Genomic DNA, 24,528 nt, shown 5'->3' with positions numbered 1-24,528 from the left:
TAGTGTTACCCCTAACGGGCCCCAGTGCGTGTAGCCGCACGAATCGAAGATATCATAGGGGTAGTGAATTCCCGTATACCCTTCTCCCTCTATGATACATATATATAAGTAGAAACTTAGGAAATTCTTGTGTACCCCACAAGTATATGGTCACCATGACCAACACTTATATCAGCAAACACGAGTTTTCAGTGTCTGTCCATTGGAGTCACACCTTCACGGTTAGATATCATAACCTGCCATTATTTCCCATTTCAAAACTTTAGCACATAACCAAACCACCAATTCTATATATTAATTACCAAGGAATTATGTAGTGGTATCGTCATAGCGACTATAGCTTACAAGCAATGTCATTAGCCAATCCTTAGGGGATTCTCATGTACCCCACATACTCTATTATTAAAATTACTTGGGGGATTCCCATATACCCCAAAAGGCTTTCAGTTTAAACCAAGCCATGGACACGAAGACCTTTCCAATCCATTTAAAACCATTTAAACCAATTTAGGTTCCGTTACCAAATTATACAATGCAATAGTTTTCATAAACATCAAACTATGTGACAAAACCATTTTTATTGACATTTAAAACATATTAAGGGAATATAGTTTCCAAAACCAAACCAAATAATTTGGGTATCCAAAGTACCCCTAAACCCATTTACAATTATCATGCATTTCACAATGTTCGAACCAACATTATAAGCATGAAAGCCATAAGAAAACATAGGAAATATTATCCAACCATTAATAACCAAAACACCCAACATATAGTTCAAAATCAAACAATACCCACAAATAAACCATGAAAACCATTCATTAAAACATGAATTTAGTTGAACAAACAATGAGGACGGAGTAATATGCCTTAGATACCAAAGAGTACAGAGAGAAACCACCCTTGAAAGCCCTAATTGACCACTTTGAAGAAAACCCTATCCTTTCTTGAATCAAAAGTCTTTAGAAAGATTTGAGAGTGTTTTAAGGTGTTTTCGATTAAAAATAATATGGTAAATGAAGTCCCAATAGTGTTTTAAGTCGTGGGGTCATGAGAGGTTTAAAGGGGAAATGTCCAGAATACCTCCAACTTAAACTATAAAAATTTCTGCGGGTGGGTACGGTTTGGGCACCTCACTCATACCCCATCATTCGAGTAGTACCCCTAACTCGTACCCAGGATAGAAAGTTATACTCCATATTGTTTCCAACATATGACTCCTCTTGCCTAAATCATAACATCACAACATGACAAGTACCCACCTAGTCGTACCCTAAGCAGAATGTCAAGGCTAGACATAGGACATCATATAGTTTGGCACGTTACTTTTCGTACCCTAACATATGACTAGTATGATGTCCATTCGTACCTTGGAAAGAAACCCACCAAACCACACTGATCATCATACGAGTTAAGGATCCTAAATCGTACTCACATCATATGACAAGTACCCTCAAGTTGTATGATGTCTAGAAGCTCAAAACTCAGGAAATCTCTGAGAATCAAAACCTTGGGTGTTTTAATTCTCCCCCACTTGGATTATTCATCCCTGAATGATGGAACAAGGCAGTACAAGCACGATTACACCCCAACACCTCAACTCTGACCTTTAAATAAGTTAGAAAACAAAGATACAAGGAATTTAATCTTTACTTTAACAAAGTTTGAAAACAAAGATGTTATGAAGAACACATACCTTCCGCATAAATTTACGGTGCAGAAAATAGCAACAAATACTTGGACTTCATGTCCTCTTTAGCTTCCCAAGTAGATTCTTCAACCTTGTGGTTCCTTCATAGAACCTTTATCGAAGACACATACTTGGTCTGCAACCGATGAACCTAACGATCCAAAATCTCAATTAGGATCTCCTCATAAGATAGGGAATCCAAAATACCAATATCCTTGATAGGCACAATTTATGATGGATCACCAATACACTTCCTCAACATAAAGACATGGAATACCAGGTGAATGGAGCTAAAACTAGAAGAAAACTCCAACTCATATGCAACATTGTCAACCCTTCTTAAAATCACATAAGGACCCACATAACAGGGACTGAGCTTCCTCTTTTTCCCAAACCACATCACTCTCTTCATGGCAGACACCTTCAGGAACACCCTATCCAACCTTAAGCTCTAACTCTCTTTGCCTCAGATCCGCATAAGACTTTTGGCAAATTTGGGCATCCCTAAGCCTATCCTAAATTACCTTCACTTTTTTCATGTCTTGGTGAACCAAATCCAAGCAAACATATCTGCCTCACCAAGATCAAACCACCTAATAGGAGATCTATACCTTTTACCATACAACACTTCAAATGGAGCCATCCCAATGATAGAGGTAGTTATTGTTATAAGTAAACTCCACAAGAGGTAAATGCTCAACCCAACTAGCACCATAGTCAATCACACAAGCACGAAGCACATCCTCCATCGTTTAAATAGTCCTTTCTACTTGCCCATCCAACTGTGGGTGAAAAGTAGTACTCAGACTAACCTTAGTCCCCAACCCTTTCTGAAACGACCACCAAAAGTGAGATGTAAATTGCATACCACGACCAGAGATGGTAAAAATAGGCATCCCATGCAACTTCACAATCTCATGAAGATACAACCTTGCATAATCCTCAGGCGAGAAGTTAGTCCTCTCTAGCAAAAAGTAAGCAGACTTTGTCATCCTATCCACGATGACCCAAACCAAATCAAATTAATTCCGATACCGAGGAAGACCAGTAACAAAATCTATATTTATTACTTCCCACTTCCATTCTGGCATCTCAATTTCTTGATACAACTCTCTGGGCTTTATGTGCTCAACTTTCACTTGCTGACACACCATGCACTTGACCACAAAATTATCCACATCCCTCTTCATATTGTTCCACCAATATATCTTCTTAAGGTCATGATATATTTTTGTCGAACCAGGATAAACAACATAGCGCGATTCATGCTCCTCAACCAAGATCCTCTCATGTAAACCATCAACATCGGGACATATAACCTTTCTTGGTACCGCAAAGTACCATCATCACTAATCTCGAAGGACATTATCTTCTTCCCACCTACATCACTCTTGACCTTCATCAAGACATGATCTAACATCTGCTTCTCCTTGATCTCAGCACCAAGAGACGACCATGCTACTTCCCGCACCACATACCATTATTCTTGGAGTCTAAGAGACGAACTTCAAGGTTAGCCAAATGGTGAATGTCCTTCACCAATTCATATTCTTCTTTATCCACATGAGCTAGACTCCCCATGGATAACCTCCTAAGAGTATCAATAACCACGTTAGCTATACCTGGACGATAGTGAAAGCTCATGTCATAATTCTTGAGAAGCTCAAGCCATCTCCTTTGCCTGAGGTTAAGTTCTTTTTAAGTAAACACATACTGTAGGATCTTATGATCAAAAGAGATATCCATATGCACTCAATAGAAATAGTGACACCAGATTTTCAACGCGAATACCACAACTAATAATTCCAAGTCATGAGTTGGATAATTTCTCTTATGCACCTTAACTGTCTAGAGGCATAAGCTATCACCTTGCCATGCTGCATCAGAACACAACCAAGCCCCACACGAAATGCATCATAATAAACCACAAACCCCTCAGTGCCTTCAAGCAAAGTCAAAATTAGAGCCATGTTAGATTATTCTTTAGCTTCTCAAAACTACCCTCACAAACATCTGACCACAAGAATTTTACCTTCTTCTGAGTTAATTTAGTCAATGGGGCAGCTATCATCAAAAAAATTTTCACAAACCTTCTATAATAACTAGCTAAACCTAAGAAAATCTGAATATCAATTGGAGTCGTAGGTTTAGGCCACTTATTAACCACTGCAACCTTCTGTGGATCTACCATGATCTCCTCACTAGAAATAATATGACCCAAAAAAGTGACAATATTCAACCAAAATTCACATTTCAAAAATATAGCATATAATTATTGCTTTTTCAAGGCTTGCAATCCAATATGGAGGTAATTCACATAATCCACCTCTCTTAGAATACACCAGAATATCGTCTATGATAAAATAATGAATAAATCTAAAAACTTAAGAAAGACCCTATTCATCAAATCCATGAATGTTGTAGGGGCATTGGTCAAACCAAATGACATCACTAAGAACTCAAAATGCCCATACTAGTTACGAAAAAAAGTCTTAGGGATATCCTCTTCCCTAATATTTAACTGATAATACTCGGATCGAAGATCAATCTTGAAGAAAAAGTTAGCACCCTGCAATTGATCAAACAAATCATCTATCCTTGGAAGAGGATACTTATTCTTTATTTTTACCTTATTTAACTATCGATAGTCAATGCACATCCGAAGGGAGCCATTCTTCTTACACACAAATAACATCGGTGCACCCCATGGGGACACACTAGGATGGATGAAACCCTTATCCAAAAGATCCTTGAGTTGCTTCTTAAGCTCATTCAACTTAGCTGAAGCCATTCCATATGCGGGAATAAAAAATTAGACGAGTGTACGAAATAAGATCAATCCCAAACTCAATCTCCCTATTATGACGATCACTAGAAAGGTCATCAAGGAAGATGTCAGGAAATTTATTCACCACTGAAAGAGAATACAAAGAAGGATCATCCGAGTTATAATCCTTAACCCAAACTAGATGATAGAGATACCCCTTAGAGATTCATCTCCGAGTTCTAAGATAAGATATGAACTTCTCCTTAGGAGTTAGAGAACCACCCCCCTCTCAATAATTGGCTCATTAGGGAATTTAAAGACAACTTTATGGGTTCGACAGTCTAGAGACGCATACCATGAGTGCAACCAATCCATCCCCAATATGACATCAAAATCCACCATATCTAGTTCAAGAAGATCCACCGAAGTTTCTTTACTACTAATAAATACCTTATCCATCTATAGACTTTCCTAGCAATTACAGAGTCACCTATCGAAGTAGAAACAGATAGGGGTCTAAACACACTTTGAACCAAAATCAAAATGCACAGCCATAAATAGGGTCGCATAAGAGAGAGTAGACCCTGAATTAAGTAAGTAATACACATTACAGAAAAAGAGTTTCAACATATCAGTCACGACATCAGGCAATGCCTTGAACTCCTGTCGGGTAGTGAGAGCATAAAGATGGTTCCGACCGTTGTTGGAACTAGATTGTGCATTCTTTGGTGCCGAAGCTGATGATGAAGCATTTGGAACCTTGTTCTCCCCAAAGCAACCTTACCAACCAGATAGTTTCTAATCATATGCCTTGGTTGACCATAGTTGAAGCACTTGTCCCTCCCCTCATCATAGAAACCCCAATAAAATCTACCATAAAACCTGCAAGGAGGATATGATGAAGTTGACTGAGCCTCACTAGCCTGAGATTGGGCACTCTGTGCCCTGAATTTGTTGCCACCATGGAAACGCTTATCATCCGATAGCTTTGGGTAGGGAGCATTAGCCGTCGATTAAGACCCATAATTATCCCATTTCTTCTTGGGCCATTTCCTACCATCTCGGCCACTCTATTGTTGGATACCACCCTACTCAAAGAATATGTACTTCTTTCCCTGTCTTTCTCCTAACTCAACCTACTTCTTTTTCTCTTTTTCTACCTGCTACATGTATACAACCAACCTAGAGATATCTATATCCTTATTAACAAGGAAACCATACTCTCAAGGATCAACTCACGAGATAATACTGAAGTGATCTTTCTCATTTGGGACCTCATACTGGAAACCAACTCCGGAGCATACCGAGACAACTAGTGAAACTTCAAGGCATACTCCTTGACTAATATCTTACCATGCTTCAAATTAACAAACTCTTCCACCTTCACTTTCCCCAACTCCTGAGGAAAGAAGTGGTCCAGAAAAGAATTAAAAAAATCCTCCCATGGAGAAAACTCAACATCGTCACCCCTTGCCCGATCTCATTCCTCGTATCATTAGTACACCGTATCCTTCAACTGATAAGCAGAAAACTCTACACCTCCACATTCATGGCATGCATAATATAAAAGATATTTTTATCTCATCCAGGAAACCTTGAGGATCCTCCTCAACCTCAACACCCATAAACGTCAGAGGATTCATCCTCATTAATTGACCAACCCTTGTGTCCTCAAAAGTCAGAGTAATAAAAACACTATACTCAGACTGAGTAGCTACCAACTATGCCAATATGTGAATGGACTGACAAAACTCAGCGTTCGTTACTTCAGCTCGGGGAGTTTGAGATGGACTAGAGGGAACCAATGGAACTCCAGAACAATTCAGAATTGGACCCCTAGATCGGGTATGGATCCCATGAGTAAAGCGTGTCCCATCAACATTGTTTCCAATTGTGACAGAGGAGTTTTTGTGAGCTTTAGATCATCGAGGCAAGATCTGAAAAACGAACAAATAGGAATTAGTGAAAAATTCAGAATAAATGGGTTAGTGGGTGAACGCTAGCATATACTCAGGAGTAAGAATAGAATATTACCAATATTTAAAACCAAGTAACTAACCATATTCAATCACATCCATATATATATATAATCCATACCAAAAAGGAGATCGGGTTTAGCATGCATTTAAAACCTTAACATGGGTTGTGTAGCTTGACCATCGTAAAACCACCCACAGACTATATAGATCTAGTGTTACCCCTTGAATGAGCCCTAGTGCGTGTAGCTGGATTAACTGGAGATATCATAGGGGTAGGGGATTCCCATGTACCTTTCACTCTCCATGATACATATATACAAGTATAAACTTAGGGGATTCCCGTGTACCTCTCAAGTATATGGTCACCATGACCAACCATTATGTCGGCAAATATGAGTTTCCAGTGTCTGTCCATTAGACTCACACTTTCACGATTAGCTATCACAACCTACCATTATTGCCTATTTAAAACCTTTAACAAATAATCAAACCACCAACTCCATGAATTAATTACCAAGGCACTATGTAGTGGTATCGTTACATCGACTATAACTTGTAAGCAATGTCATTAGCCAATCCTTAGAGGATTTACATGTACCCCGCAGACTCTATTATTAAAGTCACTTGGGGGATTTCCGTGTACCCCATAAGTCTTTTAATTTAAACCAAGACATGGCCACCAAGGACTTTCCAATCCATTTAAAACTATTTAAACCAATTTAGGTTCCATTACTAAATTATACAATGCAAAATTTTTCATAAACGTCAAACTATGTGACAAAACCATTTTCATTAACAGTTTATCAAACATGTTGAGGGCATATAGTTTCCAAAACCAAAACCAAACAATTTGGGGAATCCAAAGTACCCCTAAAACTATTTACCATTACCATGCATTCCACAATTTTGAAACCAATATTATAATCATGAAAGCCATAAGAAAACATGGGAAAATATTATCCAACCATTAATAATCAAAACCCCCAACATATAGTTCAAAACCAAATAATACCTAAAATTATACTATGAAAACCATTCATTAATGAATTTAGTTGAACTAACAATGATGGAGAGTAACATACCGTAGATACCAAAGCGTATGGAGAGAAACCACCCTTGAAAGACCTAATTGACCACTTTGAAGAAAAACCTAGCCTTTTTTTAACCAAGAGCCTTGAGAGAGATTTGAGAGTGTTTTAAGGTGTTTTTGATTGAGAATAATAGGGTAAATGAAGTCCCAATAATGTTTTAAGTTGTGGGGGTCATGAGAGGTTAAGAGGAGAAATGCCCAGAATAACTCCAACTTAAACTGTAAAAATTCTCGTTGATGGGTACGATTTGGGAACCTCACTCATACTCCATCATACGAGTAGTACCCCTAACTCATACCCAGGACAGAAAGTTGGATTTCACATTCTGTCCAACATATGACTCCCCTTATCAAATCATTCCATCACCATACCATAAAAACCCACCTAGTTGTACCCTAAGCAGAATGTCAAGGCTAGACATAGGAAATCATACGATTTGGCACTATACTTCTCGTACCCTAACATACGACTAGTATGATGTCCATTCGTACCTTGGACAGAAACCAACCAAACCACAATGATCATTTTACGAGTTGAGGATCCTACATCTTACCCACATCATATGATAAGTACCCTCAAGTTGTATGATGTTCAGAAGCTTAAAACTCAGTAAATGTCTAAGGATCAAAATACCGGCTGTTTCAACCACCTAACTGTTAAAAATAACACAACCTTCCAACTATCTTTCTACCCTAATCCGCCTCCTCTATACCTTCTATATAGGGTCATGTCATTGGTAAACTGAAGCTACTCCATGTCATGTCTAATCACCTTTCTTTAGTATTTCTTCGGTATACTTCTATCTCGCTTGAATCCATCCCTAGCCAACCTCTTATACCTCTGCACTAGGGCATTCGTGCCCTTTCACATTACATGTCCAAACCATCTCAACCTTACTTCCCACATCTTGGCATCCACTAACTCCACTTCTACCTTATCTCAAATAACCTCATTTCTAATCATATCCTTAATCTTACACCTACATATACACTATAGTATTTTTATCTCAGTCACTTTCATCTTTTGGATGTGAGATTTCTTGATTGGCTAACACTCTGTCCCATACAATTAGTCGATCTAACTATGACTCTATTGAACTCTCCTTTAGATTTGGGGAGCACCTTCTTATAGCATAAGATTTCAGATGCGAGCCTTTATTTCATCCACCCTATCCCATTCCGGTGAGTGTTGTTCTCATTAACCTCACCATTTTTCTTAATCATAGACCCAAGATATATTAAAATATCTCTCTTCTGGATGACCTAAGTATCAAGCTTTACAACTACATCAGCCTCATGTGTCGCCTCACTAAATTTCTACTCCAAGTATTCCATATTGGACTTACTCAACCTAAATCCTTTAGACTCTAGGGTTTGCCTCCAAACCACTAACTTAGCATTAACTCTTCCACGAGTCTTATCAATCAAGACTACATCATCCACAAATAGCATAACACTAAGGAACCTCACCTTGAATTTGCAAATTCAAAATATCCATCACCAAGGCAAATAAAATAGGCTAAGATTTGATCCTTGGTGTAACCCCATCAAGACAAAAAACTGGTCCGAGTCCCCTCCCACAGTCCTAACTCGATCCTGATCTCCATCGCATGTATCCTTAATCGCCCCAGCATACCATAAGTACACATCTAACCTCCAAGAACCTCCATAAAACCTCCTCGTGGACTCCATCAAAAGACTTGTCCAAGCCGATGAACATCATGTGTAAGTCCTTCCTCTCCTTATACTGCACCACTAGTCTCCTAAAGAGATGAATGTCTTTAGTAGTCGAGCGTCCTAGCCTAAATTCAAACTGATTTATTAGAAATAGTCACAATTTTTCATAACCTTAACTCTACTACCCTCTCTCAAACCTTCATAGTCTGGCTCAACAACTGTATATCCCTATAATTATTGCAGTCCCGAGTGTTACTCTTATTCTTAAAAAATGAAATCGTCGTACTCCATTTTCAAGCTTCTGGCATCTTCGCCATCTGAAAATAGTGTTGAACAACCTAGTCAACCACTCCATCCCTACCCTTCTTATGAACTTCCAAAACTCAATCAGGATCTCATCTGGCCAAGTCGCTTTACCCCTATGCATCCTACGAATAGCACTCTTAACCTTCTCAACCTTAACTCGCCTACAATAGTCATAGTCGTGAAGCCTCTCAGAGTGTTCCAAATCCCCCAACACAATACTAGTGTCCCTTCCTTCGTTCAAGATCTTATGAGAGTAAGACTATTATCTCTTCCTTAATAAGAACCTCTTCCTCCAAAACTTTGTTTTCTGCATCCTTGATACACTTCACTTGGTTAAGGTCTTGAACCCTCCTCTCCCTAACCTTAACTAGCTTATACAACTTTTTATTGCCACCTTTATCTATATAAGCTTTTGAAAGCTGCATTTTTAGCCGTAGTGAATTTATATTGTCTAGTTAACTAAACAATCTACTATAACAGGCAAAGATATACGCATTATGTGGATTTTCTTATTCAATATCACTATATAAATAAATTAAATCTAGAAAAAATAAAATATTGGTTCCACTTTTTTTTTTTTTTTTCCTTTTAAGCAGTTGAGATAGGATACAATATTGGAAGATGAGATATTTTTTAAAAAGGGAGATATTCCTTACTTCTTCGTTCTTTATGGAGTGTTAATTAAAGGACCGGTCTATCTATCCGATCAGGTCACGGGATATGTAAAGTAAGGCTTCAAACTTTGTTTAATTGTATTTTATCTTAAGTTTTACAATAAATAAGAAGGATTCAATGTCAAACCTTTCTGCATCATACGACATGAAAGCTTCAATGGATAAATATGATCTAAAAAAAATAATTTTTAATGGCTTAAAACCAACTCAACATTTACAGTGTAGAGTGAAATTATAATTGCTAGACTTTAACTTAAATTCCAATTTGAATATTCTTATTTTTTCTCGTTGTTGAAGTTGTTCAAAATACATAAATTGTAAGACTAATTTTAGGTTTAGGCTACGACCCTAGTCCAAGTTTGAAAAAGGAATGAATTAAAATGCACAAGTGAAATGGAGAGGTAGGGCGGGGAAGGGGGGTTGTGAAAAAGGCAGTATCTATCAATAAAATATATTAGAACGAATTCCTCACTTTTGGATGGTAAAAGAGAACGACCCTCCAAAGTCTACACTTTATTTTAATTCATTCTTTCTAAAAGTAAATTATTAAATTCACCAATTGAATTTTAGCTAAAATAAAGAGAAAATAAGAAAAACAAAGACAAATGAACTTTACAAATGAACTTTTTCCAACTTCAAATTATTTCTAGATTCCCAATTTTCGTTGTTCTGTTGTTCAATTGATTATATGGCAGGGTGAAAGCTGAATAATTCTAGTGGCACCAAAAGTTTTACTCCTCCTCTTTGCAAATGGAGTACCCCTCCTACGACAACCCCAACTCCCCCTTATGAAACCAAATTTAAAAAAAGGAAAGGGAAAGAAAAACCTCAAGTGGTTACTTTTGGTCTTATAAATTAAACCTTACCCCTTTCACTTCGCTTTATGCTCTATCCATTCTCTACCTTCCCTTTTTCTATCCTTGTTTTTCTCTCTTTTTTTACCTTCAATGCGCCATAAGGTTTATCACTTAGGGTTAGGTAAATTGTAGAAACCAAACATAACTCAATAAGTTAAATATTAATATTTATCCTTATTTAACCATATCATTTTCTCAACACTCAAAAAATATTACATTTAATTTCTCGTTAAATAAACTATACGAAATCCTATGTTTTCCCCTGTTTCTCCCCTGTTCTTGTCCTATTCTTTTTTGTGCATATTGTTCTAAAACATGACCTCAACTTTCACACTATATCAAGGGTTGCAATCTTGTCTAGAGCCTACACTTTGAATGAACAAATTGTTTACTCCTAGATCAAATTTGCCACAACCTATATAACATTGCCACAAAAGTCTAAAATGTCTTAACAAGAAGGGGAAATTGAAAAAAACTAAAGAAAATGACAATGTTGGTGGCTGGAGCCTTATCCAAGAACTTGCAAATCCTTGTCAATACTTGAGAAAAGGTGATGTAGAGGACGAAGTCTATGTTCATCCTCTGGTGAAGCTCTGTCCTCTCAACACAAAGAGTTTGGAAATATGCACTGAAAGTTTAGGAAGAGAAATAGGCAGCGACATTAACAAAAACATAGAGGGATTCTCTTCTTTCTTGTCAGAGAGAGAGAGAGACTAATTTTCACAGAGTTCAATAATCAAAATGTAGAGAATCCGTGAAAAATTTGAAAAGAGCAGCTAGTTTTCCACCTCCTCTAACTTCAATGAGTGGAAATGAAGGTGTCCGAATTAGGCCTCATCCCGAAGGTGGTCGTTTAGTATTAGAAGCAGTGACAATCACTTCTTGCAACTCTAATTTACTAACTAAACACGCTAATGGTAGGCTCAGATTTTCGTTGTTAATACACAACGAATGTACGCCCAGAGAAGAAGATGAAATTGTCCAAGAATATGAACATGAAAATGATGAAGAAAATGATAGTAGAAAATTAGGAAGTGATAATGGGAGCCATTTTGGGTGGCCATTTCCTAAAAGCTAAAAAAAGTGATCTTTTGGAGCTTTGTTAGTTGGAAAAGTCTCTCTCTCACTTTGTCTTTCTTCGTCACTGTTGCTACTATTATGTTTTTTTTATTTATTTTAGTTTTCCCACTTGATTATGTAAAAGTTATTATGGTTTATTGAACATACTCTCCAATACACTCATTATTGCTAAAAGGGAAATGCATCTACCAAACAACAAATAATACTACTCCCTTCTAACCATTTTTCGTTTTGGCTCAGAATTCCAGACTAAAATTAACAATTACTTATCACTTGACATTAAAAAAGTATCTACAATATTTAAAGAAAAAAAGTTAGTCTACCTTTATTAAATAGGAGTGACTTAGACTACACCTTGTATTTATTTATTTTTTAATCGGAAAATTATGCAAAATGTCGTGAAAATTTTTTTTTACACAAAAACTAATCCATTTTTTTTTTCACTTAAAATGGTAAATCAGCCAAAGTTATTACTAAAAATGACCGCGTGGCCAATTGGTACAAAAACTCTCATTTACCTGAATGTTTGGCCATTCGCCATTCAACCATTTGGCCATTTTAGTTTTAATTAAATTATTTTTTCTTACAAGTGCTATTTAAGAAAAACTGTTTCGTTGTTTAATTTTTTTTTATTAATTTTTTTTTCTTTTAAAAAATTGTTTCACTTTTTTTTTTTGGTTGGAAAAATGAATATTTATGTTGTTATATTATTTTTTATTTATACTTTTATTTATTAAGGCAGAAATACATGATAGTCAAATAAATATTGATATCGATACATTACATAATTGTTATACTAGTTTAGGGTACGTGCGTTTCACATGAATTTTAATTGATCATCACCATGACAATACTCTTAATATAATGTAACAAAAAAAGTTAAATTGGGCTAATTAGATACCCTAACTAATCAAACTGAGGCTATCACATAGCAAATATTCATAATCTAGAACGAGATAACATTGTTAGATATAAATTAGACATAAAATAAGATACTCATATATGTTTTAAGTTGTGTAGAATCTTATCAAACACACAATTTGCAGGATCATTGAATTCGTTTCACTAGTCAAAAAGTGTAATCACATACATAAACAAACTAAACTATATTGTTTCATAGTCTAAAATCTTATCCGTTAGAGAAGGTTATTTCAAACGTTGATGGAGATTGCTTTAATCTTTTCAAGAATCTTCTTACCGAAATTCTTCACCCAAAGAGAAGAGAGTTTTCCAAAGAGCGAGAGAAAAAGAAATAACAAAAAAAGAACATCGCTTTTTTTCTTGCTTTTGATCTTTTATCTCATCTGAAGAGACATAACTCTTCTTAAGCAACATAACTTTTCAATAGAGACATAACTCTTCTGAAGAGACATAACTCTTCAGATATTCTTTTCCAGTAGATATGCCTTTTCTTTCTATTATTTAATAATAATAATAATAATAATAATAATAATAATAATAATAATAATACTAATAATAATAATATATTATTTATCTCTTAATATGGATCTGGGTTGACCCACACGGGTGACCCAATCCAATTTCCTTCATTTCTCACTCAAACATAGTGGGTCATCAACTCTCATTCTGTAACATTCATACTTAACGACTAGACCATGTGACCAGTGCATACTTTTGAGCTTCGTTTCTATTCATCTGTTAGGAATGTACAACATCTCAATCAATGAAACTTAAAGTAGATTATGATATGCAGTACCCTAGATCATAGATCATATCCATATTTTCATCATTTTTTTTAATTAATTTTGAGTTTATCATTATGTAAGGAGAACTGGCTAACGAAGCCTCACAGATAAACATAAAGGACGTCAACAAACACAATTAATGTGATAATATTCAACTATCTTCCTCATCTCAAGAATCTCTTAATCTCAATGTGGTATGATTTTCTAGAAATGTCCCGCTAGACCGAATCAATCATGATCTTTTGGTAATATACTAAGATAGAAAACACCAAATTGAATATCAAGAAACTGATTAAAACCATAAGGGTACAATGTAAGTAATTACTTATAATTTTCTCACACGATAGTAAGTAGAGACTAAACTTGTACCACCCTTATGGGTCACTTTATACATACATGGTATGAGACATGTATCATAGTATTGACTCCTTTTTCATGGAGCGTATGTCTTTTATAAAGTAAATACTATACAGATTAAAGGATAGACAACTCGTGTATAACTTTGAGTTCACAAATCTACTCAATAATTTTATTATTTAGAACTCACATCTGACATTTGAAACAAACTCACTCATTTAATAACATATGATTAAACACAATCTAACAAACGACATTCAAATTATAAACTTTTAACTCTCTTTTATCATCACGCCTGATAATAATAAGTTTATAACTGTCTCATCTCCACCACTTGTCACTTAGACAATAAAGGCGATTGCCTATGTGAATAGGCCAATCTTTTTGTCTGTTTGACATACTTTTTATCCTAAAAAAATTTATGTACACCACATAAAAAATAATATATACATATATATATGTATGTATATATGTATATGAACCAACAAGATGGAAAATTAGGCATTAATCAATATTAACCTTACTAATGTGAATTTACATAAATATGATTGGAAGAAAATAATAAATTAACTACATCAACATCTACGTAAACCCAATGACTTTACATGTCTTTCATAAACATCACATGCAATGGGTTTTGTTGAGGTATCTTCTATCTTTTGATGAGTAGATATGGATTTCACATTCAGTTCCTTTTGTACAACTATGTCTTTTACAAAATTATACTTTATGTCAATATGTTTCGTCTTTTCATGGTAATTTGGTTCCTTTGTGTAAGCAATTAAAGCCTGACAACACAACTGATTATAAAAGGTTCAACAACATTACTATACACATCCAAGTAGATAAAAATCGGTTTAAGTCAAACAACTTACACAGCAGATGTGTTACAATCTGCGACTATCCCCTAGTCGTAAAACGGTGTTTGAAACCACAAGTGATCCCATGCTAATCCATGATTTAGAGTACTGCTTGAGGAACTAATTTAAATGTATAAAATCTAAATTTACTGAGTGGAAACATGATCATGAGAAAGTTTGAATTAATGTAATACTGATAAAGTTTAAAACCTAATAATTCTAAAGAAAAAAACTTGAATTACATGTAATGACTCTGACTAACTATCTATGAAGCGTATACTATACTGACTATAGATAGCTTAGAAATTCCTCCAACTACCACTAACCAATACATATCAATAATAACAATATAGTAAATAACTATAACAAATTGGAGTCCCCGAAATAAAAGAACTTATCACTTGCTGGCTGAAAGCTGCAAACTATCTAATTATGATGTGTGGACTACTAATGGTACCTACATTATGAGACAATGTAGCACATAGACATATATTGTAACGCCCCAAAATTGGATCCCGAGACGTCACACAGTGCTTAGGATCACAAGTGACCCCAAACTAACCCTTCTACTGCATAACTCATAAGCAACTGAACAAAAAGTATAAATCTATACAAATCTATGAAAAATAACTCTTTTCTGAATATGATAGATACAAAACTAAATTTACAAGATTACAACTCTGCTTTTACAACCAAAATTGAAATGGAATACATCAACTTCTACTGACCGTCTATGAAGCCTCTACTAATACTGATTGTAGGTAGCCGGGTCATGACTCCCGACTATCCCAACTCAATACGACAAAAATACAACACTATTAGTTCTGCATAACTGACACAAGTCCTTGAATCAAAAGGACTCATCACTTGCTGACTGGATACCACGAACTGACTGGATCTGAAGGTGTATACTATACCTTGTACCTACATTCTGAGAAAATGTAGCTCACATATGAATATGTGGGTTAGTACCATGAAAATGTACCAATCATATGGGGGTGCAATGCATATATAAAATAATATCTTAATATCATCTCAGTTTATAAAATTATGAATGCTGATATAAATGACTCACTTAACTCGAATTAAATCATCGAAATCATGGATGAATAATACATGTAAAGTAAAACAAGTGAGTCATTACAATAAGTTCTCAATTCACTTCTTCCTTGGTTTCAAACATATAGAGTAATCAAGTTTCAAAATAATTCTCTTTAGAATATATAGTCTTTAAATCTTTCAAAAACAATGACTTTCTCAAACTCAATATTTCAAGCAATTATATTTTCATCTCAGATAGAAGAATACACACACACACTGGGAGTCTTATATAACCGACATAAACCATGTAAGCTACATGGAGTCTAATGTTCTACCCACGTTAGGGAGAGTCACCCTATTCCTCGCCATAGGAGTAGGACCTTAAATCATCAATCCAAACACTAGTGATCACTATATAAATCAGCCTCAGGCTCACATCCTACGGGGGCACGTAGTTCTAGGAAAGTACCAAAACAGCTATACCTCCCGTTCGGTGCTAAATACTACTCCCGGATTTAGCTCAGATATTTTCAAAAGAAAATCCACTAATAAAAAGTTTAACAATTCACAACGGGAGCCATCTTGCTACCCTTTTCATAATAATCAATAAAAGTGGATTTCTGCTCTCATCTCGGGTTTAAAAACACCCCTTTTTACGACCGAAAGGTCAAAGCTTCTTCATCATCTCCAATCATCCAAACTCAAGGTGTTTATAACACATGATTTATCAAAAATAACAATCTCAAATAGAGTTCAAAAGTCATGTCTCAATATCACATTAAAACTTATCAAGATTCAAGCTTTACATCATAAACATATATAAATCCCTTCAAAATCTGGAAAATTCAGTTATAAGGCACAAAATATCATAATTCTCATATAATTCCGCTTCTTAAATATCAAAAATATCATAATCTCGTGATAATCAATATAGGATATAAATTCATGCTTCAAAATCATAGTAAAACAAATGAAATCCATAACTTCGTAAAAGAAAGTATTTCTGGGCACAAGAACGAAAGAGTGTTCTTGTTGAAAAATTCACATACCTTAAAATTGAAGCTTTGAATGAACTCTTGACCTTGGGACTCTATTCGTGAAAATAATGAGTGTTTCTTGTAGCCCTTGGAACGGGGATTCCAAATCTCGAAGAATTATTGAAAACTCATGGTTGAATCTTGAGATATTTAAATTTTTAGGTTGAAACTCTAATGAATATTCTTGGTGATTTTGAGAGAAAGTAAACTTATTTTGGTGTTATGGGAGTTTAATCCCATGTTATAGACATATAAAGGGGTATTTTTGGCACTTGGAAGTGAGTTATGCGGCGCACAACCCATGGCAGACCTTAAAGGTGTGCGTTGCACACCTTATGACAGACATTTAAGTGTGCCTCGCACTCCCATCACACACATTTGATTGGGCGGCGCATTGCCCATCGCAAACCTTTACTGCCTCTCATGAAAATAAGCATAATTCTTCGCTCGGGTATCGGATTTTTGTGAAATTGGTATTGTTGGAAAGATAATTCAATTATATACAATTTTATAGGATTTGATATGAAAAATTCCATGTATATTAAGAGGTATTCACATTTGAAGTTGACCCTTGTAAAATCGAATGTCAAACTTTGGATGAATCAATTGGTCTTAGCTCAACCTTGTTCTAGGTCATTGCTATAAATATTTTCCACCTCTAAACTACTCCATAGACTAGGATAATGATCATGAAACTTGTATTCACGTGAGAATCACTTGGATTAGAGCTTAGACAAGCATGAACGAAGGTTAGAATTCTAGCACGAAAATACGGGGTATTACATATATATGGATCAGTTTCTTGGAATGTACAAAGTATATGGAGACATGCACTAAATAATAGAAATTTTTATAACATGATTTAAAAATGAGGATATAAGTTATTTACTGAAACATACATTTTAAAACATGGCTATCCATGAAAACTATAAGTCATTGTGAGATTTAGAAATTACGAACTGAAAAGAATTCTGAAAGCTGGCAAATGGTAAAACACGGATACTGTATGTAGATCTCAAGTAAAGCTGAATAGACTATAAAACGAACTGAGGATCATGTATGGATACTAAGCATGAAAACATGAACATATAAAACGGATGCAAGACCAAGCAAAACATGTACTGGCACGATCTGAATAACTAAATAATTGATATTTACATAGCTAAAATAATTTGTAAAAACTGACTGACTGAATAACTAATAATATGATTGCTTAGTCAAGCAAATCTAAACTGATTTAGACTGAGTACTGACTAAAACTATGGGAGCTATCTTGTAACCGACATAAACCATGAGAGCTATCATCGAGTCCAATGTCTGACCTATGTTGAGGGAGGTTGTTCTATCCTTACCGCCAGAGTAGAACCTGAAATGGAGTGATCACTAAAATGAGCCCATATTGGGCAAGGGGAAACACTCTCTGGCGAGACTCCTAAACCTATGGTGGCATATAGTTTCTAGGACAGTAGGATGCAATGAACCCATACTTCCCACTTGGTCCTAAATCATACTCGCAACGGAAAGAAAATAAAGTACTAACTGGTGCATGCACTGATAACTGATAAGCCTAGGTCATGGTATTTTGAAAGCAACAGTGCATACAGATTCTAAAGTAAGTATAAACATGTAAACTGATAGTGTTCATCATGGTCAAAACAAATTGAGAAGAACTATAAAATCATGAATTTACTGGCTTATTACTTTGGAGGTCTGAAACGTAAGTAAACACGTAGGCATCGGGTGTTCATAACCTGCCAACACTGAATGATTACAAAATTCGATGATAACATTTAAACAATGATAGAAGATCATAATTCAAAGACTTAAAAGATAGTAAATTCCAATAACTGTTGAAATACATAATTTTGAACATGGGAATATATTAAATATGAGAGGACAACAAGTTTAAATGGTTTAATCCATAAGTTGATGACTCATCATGAAATCAAAGTAACTAAACGAGTAAAATTGTAATTCAAACATGAAGTGACTTAAATAGCATGGAAACACACATTAACATGGATTGAATTCAATTTAATAAGAAGTTCATAAATTAAATTCATAAGATTCATGGATGATTTCATAAAATAGGATAAGATTCATACTTTTAAATTAATTAGGATTTTTGGGCTTAATGGGTGAAAGGGACCCATTGATGAATACCCCCACATACCTTAATTGTTTGAATCCTTGAAGGAGAAGCTTGGAATTGGGATCTTAGATGCTTGAATTGCAAAGAAGACTTGAATTTTAAGGCTTGAGAGATGACTTGATGAGAAAACCCTAATCTTGATGTTCTTGATATTCTTGAATTTGAATCTTGGGATTTGAAGGATGAATTTTGGGTGAGCAACCTTAATCTTGTTCCTGAGAATGGAAATAGGGATTTTGTGTTGTTTAATTGATAGAAAAGAGAGAAAAGTAACTCCCCTTGGGGTTAAATATCATGGGTTGGGAGTTATAAGGGGAGAAAATACCAAAACCCCTTAGAAACCTTTTGGAAATTACCTAGAAGCCATCCTGACATGCGTGGGTATGACTCGTATGTTCTGGGTATGGGTCGTACCTTGACTCGTCACGTGGAACCCAAAATTCAACCCCTACTATTATGGGTACTACTCCTCCTGCTGACTCATATGGTCTGCTTGTGAGTCATCATTAGTGAGTAGTATCCACTGATAGATTTGACAGTGGTTCAGTAATTTGGTCATAACTTTTCATCCCAATATCAGATTAAGGCAAAATTGATAACGTTCAAAAGCTAATTAAATTATATATCTGTTGGTGGGTCTTGAGATCAAAAATTCTTAGTATAAAAAAGTTATTATTGCTTGAAGATGACTATAGTTATGTACATCCCAAGTATTTAATCGCTAAGGAAGATTTTGACTTGTTCATGAGCTAGGAGCTATTTGAGGACTTAATTATGTCCAAGTAACTTATAAATCTATTGAAACTTGAGTCTTGATTCTTGGATTGTCTAGTGGTCAGGGTACGAGTCAGATCTTATGACTCACAACATGTCTATACGACTTCTAGACACTACTCATAAGGTGGATAAAACTTAGGGAACCTATACTGCTAACAATACGACCTATCTTCATATGACTCGTACCTTACTTGACGACTTTTAGGGTCAAATCATAACTTGAAAAGAACTTAAATTATCCCACGCTGACATCGGTATGACATGATACATACGACTCGTAAGAGTTTTTGTGATTTGAGGAATGAGTTTTAAGCTGTCCAGAGATCAAGAAAAATATAGGGTAGTACAATATCTCCCCATTAGAAACATTTATCCTTAAATGAGACTGGTTATACTGAGAAAACTAAGGTAATTGAGATCGTATATTGAACAAGTATGAAATGGGGTCATGATTAAATAACTGAGTCTGAAACATAACATGTGAACTGAACTGACTTCATGAATACATGGAATGACATGAGAATGGTTATAAGGCTGAGATAGAAATGAGAGAGTCGACTTATGAGTAACCATTACCTCCAGCTGAACCTGATTTCATGAAGAAAAGATGATAGGTTTAGAATATAAAAATTTGGGGCATTATAATATCTTTCCCTTGGGATCATTCATCCCCGAATGATACTGGCTTGGCTAAAATACTTAGGAAAGACTGAGATAATACATGAGACACTTACGAGCTAAATCATGACTTAATATCTAAAATTTAAAACTGAAGCATGATGCATGGACTGAGCTGTATTCATGAATGTATGCTATGATAGTTTTAAATTCTAGGAATCCATTAGTACTGTTTAGCTGAACACGATACGATTTCTGAATCTAGATATCCTTTATGGTTAAGAATGATTTAGACTAGAAGTAAGGACTCAACTAAATTCACAATTCGCATAAATGTGAATAAATTACTTTATGGAATAACCATATTCATGAAACTTCAGATAGTAAGACTAGATGGAAAGATGGATAATCATAGAAGCTTATCTATTTGATTGCTAATCCGAATTGCTGGTTATACGAAATAATTTATATTGAAAGTTCATACTCAACTGCAGTATTTCTTCAATACTCTCTATAAGAAGTTCTAATAACATTAGGGAGCAAAGAACCTTGGGTATGATCTGAATAAGATATCTGGCTAAGGAATCTTAATATGACTATAACTCTGTAACATGGAACATAGACATATAAATCATAAGCTAGGATAGAATTACTAGGTATTAGGCAATGTAACTGCCCAATTTAAGCTTAGCCTCGATCCTTAAATACTCGTGTGAGTGTATATAACTGTTCCAGCCAAAGTCTGAGTTGAACCACATACTTTCACCATGTTTAAGCCTAACTCGAAATCACAAGGTACTACACATAACACCATAACACTAGTCTAAACCATGAATTCGATACCCCATGCGTGTTTCACATCTTTCATATCAAGAATAATTCCTCTTACCACTTCAACAACTATATTCAATATCTTACTAGGAATTCACTAGTGCACAATGCACCCATCCACTTATATACCAACAAGACATTCAAGATTATCATTATAGCCATATATGAACTTCTAGTCATTCAACCCATCGAAGCATTTTTCCCATATTCTCTAATACCTCTATCAATATAAGCTTCCATTCACTATCCCCAAGAAAACACACATGAAATTTCTAGCTAACCATGACATGACATGTACCATAAGCTTTGACTCAATCTTCTTTCATACTTATAGCTTTAGATAAAACAAGAATACAACAATCTTTCCCCAACATGAAACATTTAATATCTTCCTTCTAAATCATTGATCATAAATTTTTCATCACCACTATCTTAACATTAAGAAAAGGTCACTAAAAGGTTAGAACATAAGGACCCAAAGCATGAAAGAATACTATGCATAACTTTAACACTTAACTAAGGCCTGAGGAATAGAGTATCAAAGATATGAATTCAGTAAAGAGATTAAAACTGAGAACATACATGACATAATCTGGGTTTCACTGGTAATTAAGAGTGTAGCATGAGTACCAAGAATTGAGTATACTATAAAGCATTAATACACGAGTCATGAGCTGCATGACCTGAGTTTGGAGTTCATAAATTCTTGGAATATAATTCACACTGCTGAGTGAACTGGAACTCTTCATACTAAAAACTGGAAGTGTACATGATTTTTATGGAAAATTCATGAATATGAGCTATGATCATGGAGTTGACATGTAAGGCATGAGCAAATATTGTGATGACTGAAATATAATACTTTGCACTAAGATTAGAATGGGCCAAGCATCTTCTTTCCCTACTGATGTTCTACAATACACTGGCATCACTATTAGAATACAAGAGCCTGACTTTGTTTCTTGTTCTATCATCCCCCTCTTAGCTTTAACCCATCATTCTAAGTCTGTGGACCCCCTTTAATAAACTCTAAAATGAACTTCAACCACTTTACTCTAGAGTTTGAGATATAAAAATTATACATAAGTAATAAAATCACCCTAAGAGACTAAACCTGAAAGTGTAAAAATTATTGCTAGTACTTCCTTCTGAGATACAACTCTTAACTTTCTATAGCCCCACTAGTCATTATGTTTACACCGTTCTAAATAGTATTCTTGTCCAACTAAACATATATCTATTTCTTTTCCTCCATAGCCTACAAATATCATATCTCTAAACTTATATATTTTTTTCTAAACCATGAGAATTTCCATTATATCAACATACCCACCATCAACAACCTATAACCATAACTTAGCTAGTAAGAACATCATATACTACATAGCCTCATTCATACTTAACAACTCAAGGATACTATCTAAGCACATACACTGTTAAAAATTAGAAATAATACAATCCCATATCACCCTGGGGTACACCTCTAGATTATGCAAACATCATCATACTTAATTTCAAATCAATAAACTAAAATTCTTGCATAAACTATTTCAAGCCTACTGGTTCACCTTACATACAACTAACCCCATGGATACATAATCTACTAAATCCAAATATCATTATATTACAGCTGTTAAACTTCTAGGTTCAGGCTTCTAACTCTAGATCTGTCATCATAGGATTCTAAGAAGAGATCTGAGAGCACATCTAACTTTGACTCAATGCACAATTTTCATGAATAAGATTGAACACTTTCAAAGTTTAGAACATAAGGGCACTGATGGGATCCTTTTAATCCTACATGCAATCCCATAACTGTTTATGGGGACTATTTGAGAAAACTCTATCAGTAGGAATTTAAGCCTGCCTATTTTCATTCCCTAAAAAATAAGGCAAAGTTGACATGAATTGAGCATGAGGAGAATTTTTATAAGTTTTTTAGAGAACCTTTCTATAATACAATCTGAGATATGAAAGAAGGGAATATTTCTTAAATTCTCTCTAGCCTCTCGAAGAAAAGTACAAACATCTTTGTACCATTTCGCAAGCCTCTACTAGACACGGCTTCAAAATCACCCTAGGACACTTGGACTTTATGCTCTGATACTAAGTTTTCCATGACCCGAGACTATCCCCTAGTCGTAACACAGTGCTTGAAACCACAAGTGATCCTAAGCTAACCCATGATCTGGCATATTGCTTGAGTAACTAATTTAAATTGTATAAAAACTAAATTTACTGAGCAAAAACATAATCATGAGAAAGTCTGAATTAATGTAATACTGATAAAGTTTACAACCTGATAAATATGAAGAAAGAAACTTGAATTACATGTAATGACTCTGACTGACTATCTATAAAGCCTCTACTATATTGACTATAGATAGTTGGGACATGACTCCAACTACCACTAATCAATACATATCAATAATAATATAGTACATAAACTACAACTGACTGGAGTCCCCAAAATAAGAGAACTTATAACCTACTGGCTGGAAGCTGCAAACTGTCTGATTATGATATGTGGACTAGAAATGGTACCTAAATTATGAGACAATGTAGCACATAGACATACGTGTGGATCACTACTTTGGAATGTACTGAGCATATGGAGATATGCACTAAATAATGTAAATATTTATAACATGCTTTAAAACTGAGGATATTAGTTATTTAGTGAAACATACATTTAAAAACATGGCTATCCATGAAAACTTTAAGTCATTGTGAGATTTATAAATCATGAACTGAAAAGAATTGTGTTGGCTTCCTGTAAAACATAGATACTGTATATAAATATCATGTAAAGCAAAATAGACTATAATACACATTAAGGATCATGTATGGATACTAAGTATGAAAACACGATCAAGTAAAATGGATACAAGACCAAACAAAGGATGGACATACATGATCTGAATAACTGAATAATTGATATTTAAATAACTAAAATAATCTGTAAAAACTAACTGACTAAATAACTGGTAATCTGATTGCTTGGTCAAGCAAACCTAAACTGATTTAGA

General features: G+C 35.0%; 1 pseudogene; it reads left to right on the top strand.

Moving 5' to 3' along the window:
- Positions 1 to 11,355: 11,355 nt before the first annotated feature.
- On the top strand, positions 11,356 to 12,118 carry LOC124887096 (annotated as a pseudogene).
- Positions 12,119 to 24,528: the final 12,410 nt, after the last annotated feature.

The sequence above is a fragment of the Capsicum annuum genome, chromosome 9 (genome assembly GCF_002878395.1).
Source record: "Capsicum annuum cultivar UCD-10X-F1 chromosome 9, UCD10Xv1.1, whole genome shotgun sequence".
Classification (NCBI taxonomy): domain Eukaryota; kingdom Viridiplantae; phylum Streptophyta; class Magnoliopsida; order Solanales; family Solanaceae; genus Capsicum; species Capsicum annuum.
Note: the sequence above shows the minus strand (reverse complement) of the source record. Positions and strands in the feature narration are given on the sequence as shown.